Source organism: Capsicum annuum, chromosome 12 (assembly GCF_002878395.1).
Source record: "Capsicum annuum cultivar UCD-10X-F1 chromosome 12, UCD10Xv1.1, whole genome shotgun sequence".
NCBI lineage: Eukaryota > Viridiplantae > Streptophyta > Magnoliopsida > Solanales > Solanaceae > Capsicum > Capsicum annuum.
The window spans coordinates 218731132-218744123 of NC_061122.1; the positions used below are offsets into that span (position 1 = coordinate 218731132).

At 28.2% G+C, this 12992-nt stretch overlaps 1 long non-coding RNA gene across 1 annotated transcript; it reads left to right on the forward strand.

Annotated features, from left to right (window-relative positions):
• Positions 1-4012: 4012 nt before the first annotated feature.
• Positions 4013-5392, forward strand: LOC124889442. Its single transcript, XR_007048427.1, has 2 exons — positions 4013-4714; positions 4872-5392. It is a non-coding gene; the product is annotated as an uncharacterized LOC124889442 (long non-coding RNA).
• Positions 5393-12992: the final 7600 nt, after the last annotated feature.

Below are 12992 nucleotides of genomic sequence, written 5' to 3' on the forward strand. Positions count from 1 at the left end.
TTATTTAAAATATATTTAATTAAATAAAATATAAAATATTAAGTTAAATACTAATACTAATACTAATACTAATAATAATAATGTATGATGATAATAATAGTGGTAGCAGTAGTATACGTTTAACCAAAAAATGTAGCAGTACACATAGTAGCAGTAGTAGTGCTTTTAATTTTAAAAAAATATATATGTGATAATAATAATAATAATAATAATAATAATAATAATAATAATAATAATAATAATAAATAATAATAATAATAATAGTAATAGTAGTAGTATGTAATAGTTGTAGTAACAATTTAATTGTTGTTTAACCAATTCGATAAAATATTAGTTATTTTATTATTTTTGAATTTGAATTGGAGATAAAATATTTTCTCAAAGATAAAATTAGAATTTTCAAAAAGAGAAACTTAGATTTTTTTAATAAAAAATATTAGATTTATTAATTAATAATGCATGTTACACAAGTTCTTGCTGCACAAAATGAATAGCATCATTAATATGAAAAGAGTTATTATTTTAATCAGACAAAAAAAAATTGAAAGATAAGGAATTATAATTCTGAATTTAAATAATAATGGTAGTAGTATATTAGAATCTTGAATTTAAACTTAAGATAATCATGATATTTTTAAATCTTATCTTTATAATAAATTCATATCATATTCAATTTTGAATTTGAATTTTAGTTTGCACGTATATCCAACTTTGTGATGATAATAATGATATTTTAAAATCTTATTTTTCTAACAAATTCATATCACATTCAATTTTGAATTTGAATTTGCATATATATATCCAACTCTGTGACCTCTTATATATATCCTTGAGTGAGACACATATTAGTGTAAACTTTATTTTTCTCTTTTAGTTATTTATCATTTTCATATTTAAATTTTATTTATATGAGAGAATATTCTATGATCATTTTATTCGCAGAGATATTGATTAGTCTTTCTTTTTACGTGTCTTAGTATTATTTTATTGCATACAGTGAATGTAATTAATATATTTTATTTACAGTAGTTTGTGTAAATTACTAATTGCTAGCTCCCAATGAATTACAGATTGAAGTTGTTCAATCTCTGTCAAAGCTTTGTTTTCAATCTTCTGATCTATACATCAAATAAGTCGTTAATATCCTATCAAAGTTAATGATTTATATGAACCGTCATTTAATTCCCCACTAAGAAATAAAAATTAAATTTATTATTATAATTTTCAATACACTTATATATTAATATATATTTTTTTGGTCTCAGAGAATTTCTATCATGGATAAAAAAGTTATAGATAATGTCCATCATGTTTCTTCATATAATTATTAAGATATGTTGTTCATGCTTAACTTAACTTTCTAATACTTTTAGTGTTATTTGTAAAAAATGATATATTTTTGTTTTTTGCAAATATACTTACCATGGATAATGAGTAAAAAATATTTTTCTAAAACATTTGTATATCTATATTATACAAAATAATAAAATGAGTTGGAATAGAGTGATGAATATTGTGGTTGGAAAGGAGAGGACGGGGGATTGTGGTGGTTGGGGGTAGAGGTGGGGTGGGGTGGGGGTAGGAATTTTTTTTAAGACATATCATTTTCTTCTCTTTATTAACACATATTAGTGTAAACTTTATTCTTCTCTTTTAGTTATTTATCATTTTCAAATTTAAATTTTATTTATATGAGAGAATATTCTATGATCATTTTATTCGCAGGAATATTGATTAGTCTTTTTTTTTAACGTGTCTTAGTATTATTTTGTTGCATACATTGAATGTAATTAATATATTTTATTTATAGTAGTTTGTGCAAATTACTAATTACTAGCTCCCAATGAATTACAGATTGAAGTTGTTCAATCTTTGTCAAAGCTTTGTTTTCAATCTTCTGATCTATACATCAAGTAAGTCGTTAATATCCTATACAAAGTTAATGATTTATATGAACCGTCATTTAATTCCCCACTAAGAAATAAAAATTAAATTTATTATTATAATTTTCAATACACTTATATATTAATATATACCTTTTTTGGTCTCAGAGAATTTCTACCATGGATAAAAAAGTTATAGATAATGTCCATCATATTTCTTCATATAATTATTAAGATAAGTTGCTCATGCTTAACTTAGCTTTCTAATACTTTTAGCATTATTTGTAAAAAATGATATATTTATATTTTCTGCAAATATACTTACCATGGATAATAAGTAAAAAATATTTTTCTAAAACATTTGTATATCTATATTATACAAAATAATAGAACGAGTTGGAATATGGTGCTGAATATTGTGGTTGGAAAGGAGAGGACGCGGGATTGTGGTGGGTGGGGGTAGGAAATTTTTTTAAATATTTTTGATGAGTAATATAATAAATTGTATGTGGTCAATTAGTTTTTAATTGAAAGAAAAATTTTAAACTTTGGAATTCTTACTCTATATTAACGATTAATTACAATTATTCACTATTAAATAATTTTTTTAATATTTCATAACTAATTTAAAATATGTTAATTTTTTTAATGATAAAGGAAAAGCAACTCATATATTATTCAAATTGTAATTTGGTACATCATGAATCAAAGATGAAGGATGCCTAATCTACTCCAACCCATAGAATTAGATATAGAAGATAAAATATTTTATTTTTTTTAAAATAATTTTATTATTTTAAATAATTAAGATAATATTTTTTTAATGATACTTTTATAGAAAAATATTTGGCGCATCGCGCGGGTACCTATACTAGTTGTTCTAAATGGATTTGGTTTTTTCTTACGGGTTTATGTCTTAAATTGTTAAGTTTGAAAAATGGGAATTCTGTGTTTCGTTGATCTTCCGCACTTTATCTCTCGTGACTTATGCTTATGATTACATGCTAAGGGGTCTCTCGGGCCTTGTTGGTTCGGGATGGCCATCGCGGTCAGGGCCTCAACTCGGATCGTGATAGATTTTTATGGTGTATATTCATCTCTAAGGATGTTCCCACACTACGGAAATGTTATTCACACTTATATCTAAGTAGAAATCATTGGGTTCGGGTGTATAAATGCAGGAAAGACTGATCAACTTTAGCTCGAAAGTGCGGGTGTTACATAAACAGAATCTTTAGCATCTAAAAATGTTTTTCAATACTGCATACTTATCAGCATTTTTTAATCAGCTAACCTAAGTTATCTTTATATTAACTCTATTTCTGAAAATGTTTGGTTGATTTTTTCCTTTTGCAATACCTTTTCATGGGTAAAAAGATTTCCACAACTTGAAAAGTAATTGCCAAACATTTTTGAATTTTTAATCTACTTTTGCATTGAAAATGAAACATTGACTCGTAAGTCTTTCTGAATTTATATAATATATGCCATTTTCAACAACCAAAAAGATTTAGTCCCTCCACTCCCTTTTAATCAGCACTCCAATTTGTTTGAAAAATAACTACCTAATGGGCATGTTACGTTCTTAACTATTTGTTAATATCATCAAATTTTAGACAAATTAAAAGAATTAATTCTTGAAAATGACATTTCTCTACTTTTTTGGGCTACTTAATGTGCTTTCTTTAGAAATTTTCATAGCAAGACTTGTGCATTGACCTGCAAATTAATAACAAATATTTCCCTATTACTTTCAAATTAACTATGGGTCAAGGTGGAATTTGGAAATAATTACATTGTGGAAATAAGTTATAAGCATTGACAAAATCAATTTTATATTAATGAGTTGAAACCTTGTTATTTGAGATATTGAGAAAATGCATAAAGACTAAGTCATGATCCTTGGATGCCTAGAGGAAAGATTACTCAAATCAAAATGGAAAATCAAAATGATAAAGGGATTTATGTGTTATTCCATTTGGAAAATCTTTAGTTAAAATCGCTAGAGACAGATGCAGCTCACAACCAACAGGTTGAACTGGATTTAATATTTTGGGACACGAGAATGACAATATTTTTTAATATAGGAATTGATGGATAATTTCATATGAAGGCATCAATCCTTGCTTGACTTTTCCCTTTCTTCTTTTGAGAGTAAAATTCATGTTTTTTATTTCACAGTATGTATTTTATATGTTTGTGTCTCAAATTAACAAGGGCAAAAGATCTCATCTCTTTGAAAATTGAGGAGTCCAAGACTAGTATAATGAAACAGACAGAGCTTATCAGTACTTAGCAACAACTTGGACTAGTCTAACAAATATCTGCCTATATATATATATATATATATATATTTGTGTAGCCTTTTTCTTAATTCCCACAACCAACTATCATACCTTAATTGCATACCTTTTTCTTAATTCCCACAACCAATTGTCATACTTTAATTGCATACCTTTTTCTTAATTCCCACAACCAACTTTTGAACTATTTGATCCTACAACCAATTCTCATTTCTTTTCTTTCTCTGTTTCTGTCTTCTTTTTTTTTCTTCCTATGAACCTCATAGGCTCATACATGTCGCAAAGATCAACACATTTCCCTTGTAAAATTCAAGGAAACGCTTACTGTAGATCTGTCAACCTCTTATAATTGCCAGAAGCGTTATCCATAAATATGTTCATGGGATATGAGCAGCGATTGTTGCTCATGGATAGAGTCATATGGGATGAGACGACTGATCATGTCATTGAACTTGACCTCAGTAGCAGTTGCCTTGTTGGGACCATTGATTCCAATAGCAGCCTATTTCAACTCTCTCATCTCCAAAGGTTTGATCTTTCTTATAATAAATTCTCTAATTCGTATATCTCCCCTAAATTTATCAAGTTTTCGAGCTTGACACATCTTGATCTTTCTGAGTCCTATTTCAAAGGTCAAATTTCTTCTGAAATCTCTTATCTTCTGTTGAATTATTGGACCTATCAGGAAACCAACTTTCTGGATAAATACCACAACAACTTGTTTCTCTTACATCTCTTTCATTCTTAATTCTCTCCCACAATCATCTCCGAGGATGCATCCCTCAAGGACCTCAATCTCACACTTTTGACAACAACTCAAATGAAGGCAATGATGGATTATGTGGATTCCCAGTTTCAAAAAGTTGTGGCGATGATCAGGCTTAGATACAAATTATATTGTATCTGGACTAGACAATCAAGAAAGCAATTCTGAATTTCTGAGTGATTTTTGGAAAGTTGCTCTTATGGGCTATGGAGGTGATTATTGGATTATCCATTGTATATTTCATTATTTCAACTGGATACCCAAAATGGCTTGCAAGGATAATTGTGGAATTGGAGCACAAAATTATGATGAGAAAGAAGTAGCAAAGGCCAAGGAATTACAGAAGAAGAAATAATCACTTGTAGTGTAACATAGTGACGGTTAATCAGTTTTGGGACCTTTTTGTATGCTTTTAAGCAATAATATTATCAATTGTGTCTTAACTCCTAGACTTTATTCCTTTGATTTCACCTCCTAACTTGTGTTTTTCGCCCATTTCTTTGATAATTAGGTCACTTTATATTCATAGTCAAGCAACACACACTTCATGGGCACCTGTAAGACTCATAATTAGTTTGTGAATAATTTTTGTTTCAATAAAATAAATTGAGATTATTATTTGCGTTATCTATTAAAAAATCTACACTTTTTTTTTCTTTGGGGAGAATTTGAAAATGTTTTTTTTTTTAATGGTTCAAACTAACTACACATGATGCTTGATGATTAGAGTAAAGAATACGTTTAATTAATGAGTAGTAACATCAAACGAAAATTCAAAGTGATGGAGATTTGTATGTTGTAGTTTTCATATGAAATTTTCACAACAAGACTAGTATAAGGACTTGTAAAGTCTTTCTTGATTTTATCTTTCTCTGCTCTTTTTTTCTTTTTCTTTGGGACCAAATAAATGTCTTTAATTATTTGACACTCAAAGCTTATACTGATTTACTGCAATATAAAAAGTGTATCGTGCATCAATGTCATCCATCAACAAACAAGTTGGTTGGTTTTTGTTTTGTGTCATGCATTTTTCTTTTATTTTTTTTCCTTCACTTTGATTTTCTATTCTAGCACCTATAATTAATTGTTAATATACACTCATTGGTCACATCAAAAAGAAATATCAAAGGGAAAGAAATTTGTATAAAAAGTGTATCGTGCATCAATGTCATCCATCAACAAACAAATTGGTTGGTTTTTGTTTTGTGTCATGCATTTTTCTTTTATTTTTTTTCCTTCACTTTGATTTTCTATTCTAGCACCTATAATTAATTGTTAATATACACTCATTGGTCACATCAAAAAGAAATATCAAAGGAAAAGAAATTTGTATGTTAAGTAGCTTTTCACTTGAAATTTCCACAGAAAAATACAACATATTTCACATTCGCAATTTATTATATTTCTTGAATTAATTCCTTCCTTTCTTTCTTTTTTTGGGACAATAGGCAAATATATCCTAAGTTTTGCAATTTAAAAAATATATACCCCTTATTTAAAAAAGTGATGCATATATAACATTGTCATCTAATAAATGGTGTACATTTATCCTCTTCAATAATAGACTTTCCTATTAGCTGATAGAGTGAAGAATACATTCATTTAAATTGAAAGGACATGTGTCGTAGAAAAAGTAATAGACAAATTATGTTCTCAAAATAATTGGATCGCGTCATTTGATATTTCTATGGAAGTGACTTCTGCATTGACTTGAGAAGGACACAATTTAAGTCTTTGTAATTGGAGTTTTTCTTTTTTATAAGTTTGTGTTTTTATTTTAACAAACTACTATCAATGAGTATTATAATTACATCAGAACAAGAAGTACATTACATTATGATGTTTGGACTTAGAGTAAGAGATACATTCAACTAATGAATATTCACATCAAAATAAAAAATCAAAGTGAAAGGAATTTATGTGAAATTTTCATGACAAGACTAATGCAAGGACTTAAAAAATCTTAAGAATCCTATGCAAGTCATTAAAGAAAGATACCACTCAAAAACAACAAGTTTAACTAAATTAAATATATGAAAAAAATTACTAATAGTATAATATTAAATCTGAACCATATATTTCGAAGAACAATATATTAATCGCAACTTAATAGGTTAAACTCATCAAATTTAAATCTACAATGTATCACTGATCATCACAAATTTGTCCATCACAAGGATATCATGTTCAATACCTTTTGAGGTTATCATTAATTTTGTCCATCACAAGGATATCATGTTCAATACCTTTTGAGGTTATCATTAATTGATCTTTCATTATAGGTATCTTTTCAATTAAAATTTTTTTGAAATAAAATAAATTAAAAGTTTTGTAGGAAAATAGACTATCCCAATTATTTTAGATTTTTCTGGCAAGATTTGTGCATTGACTTGAGAATGACACTATTTTCTACGGAAGGAATTGATTGAGAACTTGATATGAAGGCACTACAAGACTTTCCTCCTTCATCTTCTCACCTTTTTCTTTAAAATTTCACTTACCATCCGAGGATGTTGTGGAATTTAGAGGCGCAATTGCTTCATCCTTAAATATAGGTTTTGAGTTTGAAGTTTTGAAATAGAGTATTCTCGTTAATTAAATGTCACTGCTTTTAGTATTTTATCAATTGGCAACAAATTGAACAATTGAGATTCAATTAAATGTATCTGAGAACAAAAAAAATTAAAGAAAAGTAGAAGAAGACTTAAATGCATAAAGACAAAGTCATGTTTCTTGGTCATTTAGAGTAAGAAAACGTTTTGAATATTCACATCAAAATAAAAAATCAAAGTGAAAGGGATTCGTGTGCTGAGTAGCTTTCATTTGAAAAATCAAAATGAACTGCTCTCAAATATACCTAAACTTTGACGAAATTTGCTGCAACACGCCTGAACTTTGTGGGGGTCCTATGACCCCCCCTCCCCCCCCGAAACTTTGTGGGAGTCCTATGACCCCCCGGACTATTTATACTGTATTTTATTGACATTTATATACACTAAATTCTTTTAGCATTTTTTATTTTTTATTAACTTATAAATGTCACTAAAATATACTAATAAATAGTTCAGGGAGTCATAGGACTCCCACAAAGTTCACATATGTTACAATAAATTTTGTCAAAGTTAAAGTTTAAGTATACCTGAGACTATTTTTCCAATACGGAAAATTAAGTTTGTAGATTATGAAATCCATGAATATTTCAAAGGCTGTTAAGGTTCAGATGGAAGGCCTCAGACACCTTTGCAAAAATTGTGGATCACCTAATTTAGCCATGAAACTCGGAAAACAGTGAGATTTAGGAGGTTTTAAAACTATTTACTCCTTTTTAAAAAACTGGACAAGAACAGTAAAGAAATAGTAAATTTGACATTTTTTAAATTAAACTTGGAATTGATTGATGATTGATACGAAGGTAGTAGTCCTTGACTTTAATTTCCCCTATCTCTTTCTTCTGATAATAAAATTCATATGTTATTTATTTCAGTATTAAAATTCAAAGTGAAATGGAGTTGTCTATTTGGTAGTTTTCATTGAAGTTTCCACAACAAGAGTCACTGGAATTAATATGTTTTACACGGCATGAATTCCAATTAATCAAGGTCTTAATTTGAATATCGAATACCGAATAGAAAACTAAAAAAGGAATAAGAAAAGATCACGTCTCATGTTCAATATCATATCTAATCAGGTCCCCAATATCATATTATTATACCAAAAAAAGACATTGTCATATGACTTAGTCATGTCTAATATTGGAGAATGATATTTTGCTACACTTTTAGCTACTTAAATAGGTTTACTATTGACCAATAATTGGTTCAATAAAGTATTTTTTTTAAAATAAAGTAGGTCCACATAATTAAATGTCTAACCAAGTGAAAGGATTTACTGGTTATTTTTTCTATTATTTTCTTTAGCAAACGGTGGATTTTACATCAAATTTAATGACTTTATGTGATGTAGCTTTCTTTAAAATTTCCATAGCAAAACTTCAGAATAACAAAAATTAATTTTCCTATTTCTTTTCAGTTGCCTTCAAATTTACTATGGGTCAAGGTGGAATTAAATTCTTGTTACGGTTTATCTTGAATTTTCTTCTCACACTAGAAAAATAACATCAAAATGTACTCATTAAAGAGCCTCGTATAGGGGGCATTATGGTCGCTATATATTTTATATTAGTTTTTTCACAGGTAGTCAATTTATGACCAAACTTTTACAATATGAGCAAATCTTTAGTTGTTCATTGTCTTCTTTTCGAACTCATGACCATGTTGCCTATACCAATATTCTCACTAAAACCTCTACTAAAAGCACGATTTCAGCATCTCAAATATCACTAGTAATTTTTGAGCCGCGATCTTATATAATTTTCCCTCACTTCATTATCATTAAACCTCACTATTTTCTATAGAAGGAATTGATTGATAGATTGATATGAAGGCACTACAGGACTTTTCTCCTTCTTCTTCTCACCTTTTTCTTTGAAATTGCACTTACTATCCGAGGATGTTGTGGAATATATAGGTGCAATTACTCCATCCTTAAATATAGGTTTTGAGTTTGAAGCTTTGACATTAGTGCAATTAAACTACTCTTAGTATTTTACCAATAGACAACAAATTGAATAAGTGAAATCTTATTAAATGTATTTGAGGAAAAATAAAAAGAAAACCAGTAGAAGACTTAAATGCACAAAGACTAAGTCATGATCCTTGGCCATTTAAAGTAAAGAGTACGTTATGACTTTTGAGTATTCACATCAAAATGAAAAATCAAAGTGAAAGGAATTCGCGTACTAAGTAGCTTTCGTTTGAAATTTCCACGGGAAGAATTGTGAAAGGACTTTAAAAAATATTTACTTATCCTTTTATGTAATTTAGTCTGTAAAGGTGGATGCAACTCAACCACAATAGGTTTAACTGAATTCAATATTTTAGTACACGAGAATGAATATATTTTCTAATGTAGGAATTGATTGATAATTTGATATGAAGGTAGGAATTGGTCCTAGCTTAACTTTTCTTTTTCTTCCTTTTAGGGTAAAACTCATGTTTTATTTCATTGAATATATTTTATATCCTTCTCTCTCAATTTAATAAGTCATGACGATATCTTCTTTACCGCATCATAATCAAGGGCTCAGTTTCATGCCTTGAAAATGAAAATTTTCTATAAAGAGCGCGTACCCTTTGACGAACTAGTAATTTTCGAATAATTAAAAAGAAATTGCACTAAAGGAGTCATATCAAAGCGTCATATCTCATATGTTAAAAGAAATTAGTATTGTATTCACATATTGTACGAAAGCTTAAAATTCCCCACTATTACTTTATTTAATTTTTCATGTGAAATTTTTCTCCGCCTCACAAATATTTTTTTTTTCAAATAAATTGGATGTCCAAACACAAGTTCAACCTCGGTATATAATTTTTCAAATTCAACTTCAAAAATTATTTCTTTTAACATATCACTCAGTTCACTCCCAAACGTAAAAGCAAGTTTGGGGTTGATAACTCAAATTTTGTTTTGACTTTTATATTTTGGCATTAATTAAGCATCCTCATTTGTAATATTATTATAGAGTACATTACAAACTCTGTGACGATCATAGACCTAGTTCTCTCTTAACTCTTATTTTTTTTCATGCTTGTTTATTAGTAGAGGTTCGTTACCTCTTCAGGACTGATAAGATACGGTCTAACCCTCCTTTCTTGCATTATGAAACACACAGATCTTATCAGTAGTTAGCAGTAACTTGGGCTAGTTCAACTATTATGTTCCTATATATATATATTTACTAGTTTAATCGCATGTGCCTTGCACGTGTAACGTTTGATTATTTAAAATTAAATAATTTTTTATCTATTGCGAAGATTTTTAATAAAGTATAAAAGTTTAAATCACTTTTCAAAGATTCTTCACCCTTTAATATAATATTGTAAACATAAACATATATTTTAGTGTAAGCACATATATATTTTACCACCAGAAGTTTCAAGTGGTTGATGGATCATCACTTTTATGTTTGTCATGCAGTACCTCTTTCCGTTACTTTCAGAGTCTAAGAGATACACATCAATTTAAACCATATTTATGGTAGAGTTATTTTTTATTAATCCTTACTATCTAGATAAGATACAGAATAGGGAACAAGAAGGAAAGTCAAAACCCCCGATAAGAAAAAGCAATCAGCTGCTGTCACCGACCGAGACTCAAATCAGATGGTGGATTACTATTCTACCACAATGAGACGGATATCATCGAATCGAAGGTCACTATTTCAGTTATAGGTAAAAATAGATTCAAGACATTGTAAGCAACATCCTTACTATTTAGATAAGACACGTCATTATTTCAGTTATAGGTAAAAACACATCCAAAATGTTATAAGCAAAAATTTAAAAAAAAAAATCTCAATTAGCAATTGTCTATGAAGATTACACAATTAATTATTATTATAAACCTCATGAATAAACTAAAATTTAAAAACTTACCTCAAATCACAAGCAAATTTATCTCTTCAATCCTAAAAACTATCAAAATTTCAATTGATGAAAGAACTCTAAATCCAAACATATTTTTTCCCTACAATAGTTTTAAAGGAATGGTCTTAGAACTAATTAAAGAGACAATTTGCATAAGTGATTGTTTCCAACATAATTTAATTCATGAAAAATAAACTTTAACCATAAATAAAAATATGAAGAAACAACAGTTTTATTGATAAACGATGGGGGTACAAATCTGTTCCTCCCTTGATTCTTCTCTCATGATTTTCTCCGTAATTCGAAGGACGTCAATAGCATATTTCTCGAATGCATGAAGATTTGGATATGAATTCTTCTCTCATGATTTTCTCTGTAATTCGAGGGACGTCAGTAGCATATTTCTCGAATGTATGAAGATTTGGATATGAATTTCTCCATAATTTGAGGGCCGTTAGTGACATATTTCTCGAACGTAGGAACATTTGGATTTGATCTCCATGAAAGGAGGGTTTGTCTTCTTGATATATTTGATTATCAAGAAGAGAGAGTTTTGATCTTTATGAATATCCCATGCATTTATTGAGACTTTTCAGATCGTTGGTATCTTTGCGAATATCTTGTGAATTTGTGAGATACTGGAGATGCCTCTTTAAAGAATATTTGCCTCCTTTATATAGACGTAATTTAGGGTTTAGGTTAAGTAACCATCAAGCTAGATTTAGGGTAAAGTAGCCCCAGAACTCTAACCAAAATTGAACTTTTTTTGTAGAGTCCACAAAATTTCAATGTTTACATAGATATTAATTAGTGGATGGAAAGAATCCAAAGCCTAAGTGATTTTTAAAACTACACAAAATCATATACAATAGTCATTATACGTGACTTTGTTACCATTTTTTTTCTTTTTATACCATTACAATTTTAGGAGTCCTTTTTTATTACATAAGGAATTTCTTTTTAAACCAAAATTAAGTCTCTGTTTATTTTTCTTTTACCATATGTTTAGAATTTATTAATTTTGATAACTTCTAATAAAAAAAAGTTTTATTATGAATATATCAAGTGATATTAATTAATCAGTGGAAAGAATACAAAGCCTAAGTGAATTTTAAAACTACACAAAATCATATACATTAGTCATGTTCATGTACGTGACATTGTTACCAAATTTTTTCCGGTTTTTTGCTATTACAATTTTAGGAGTTCTTTTTTTATATACACAAGAAATCTCAATTTAAACCAAAATTAAGTCTATGTTTATTTTTTTACCATATGTTTAGAATTCATTAATTTAATAAGGAAAGATTTTATCATAAATGTATTTAATTAATTTTTAATTCTTAAGTATTAGTAAAAAAATAGTGAAAAGACGATTTTGTCTAAAACAAAGTTTTTTAATGAAGGGCAAAACGTTCAAATCACTTTTATAAGGCTCTTCACACTTTTAATATATTATAGATATAGATATAGCTATAGATTATAGATATAAATTATATATATATATATATTTGGAGTAGCCCTTTCCTTAATTTCCACAGCCAACTTCCAT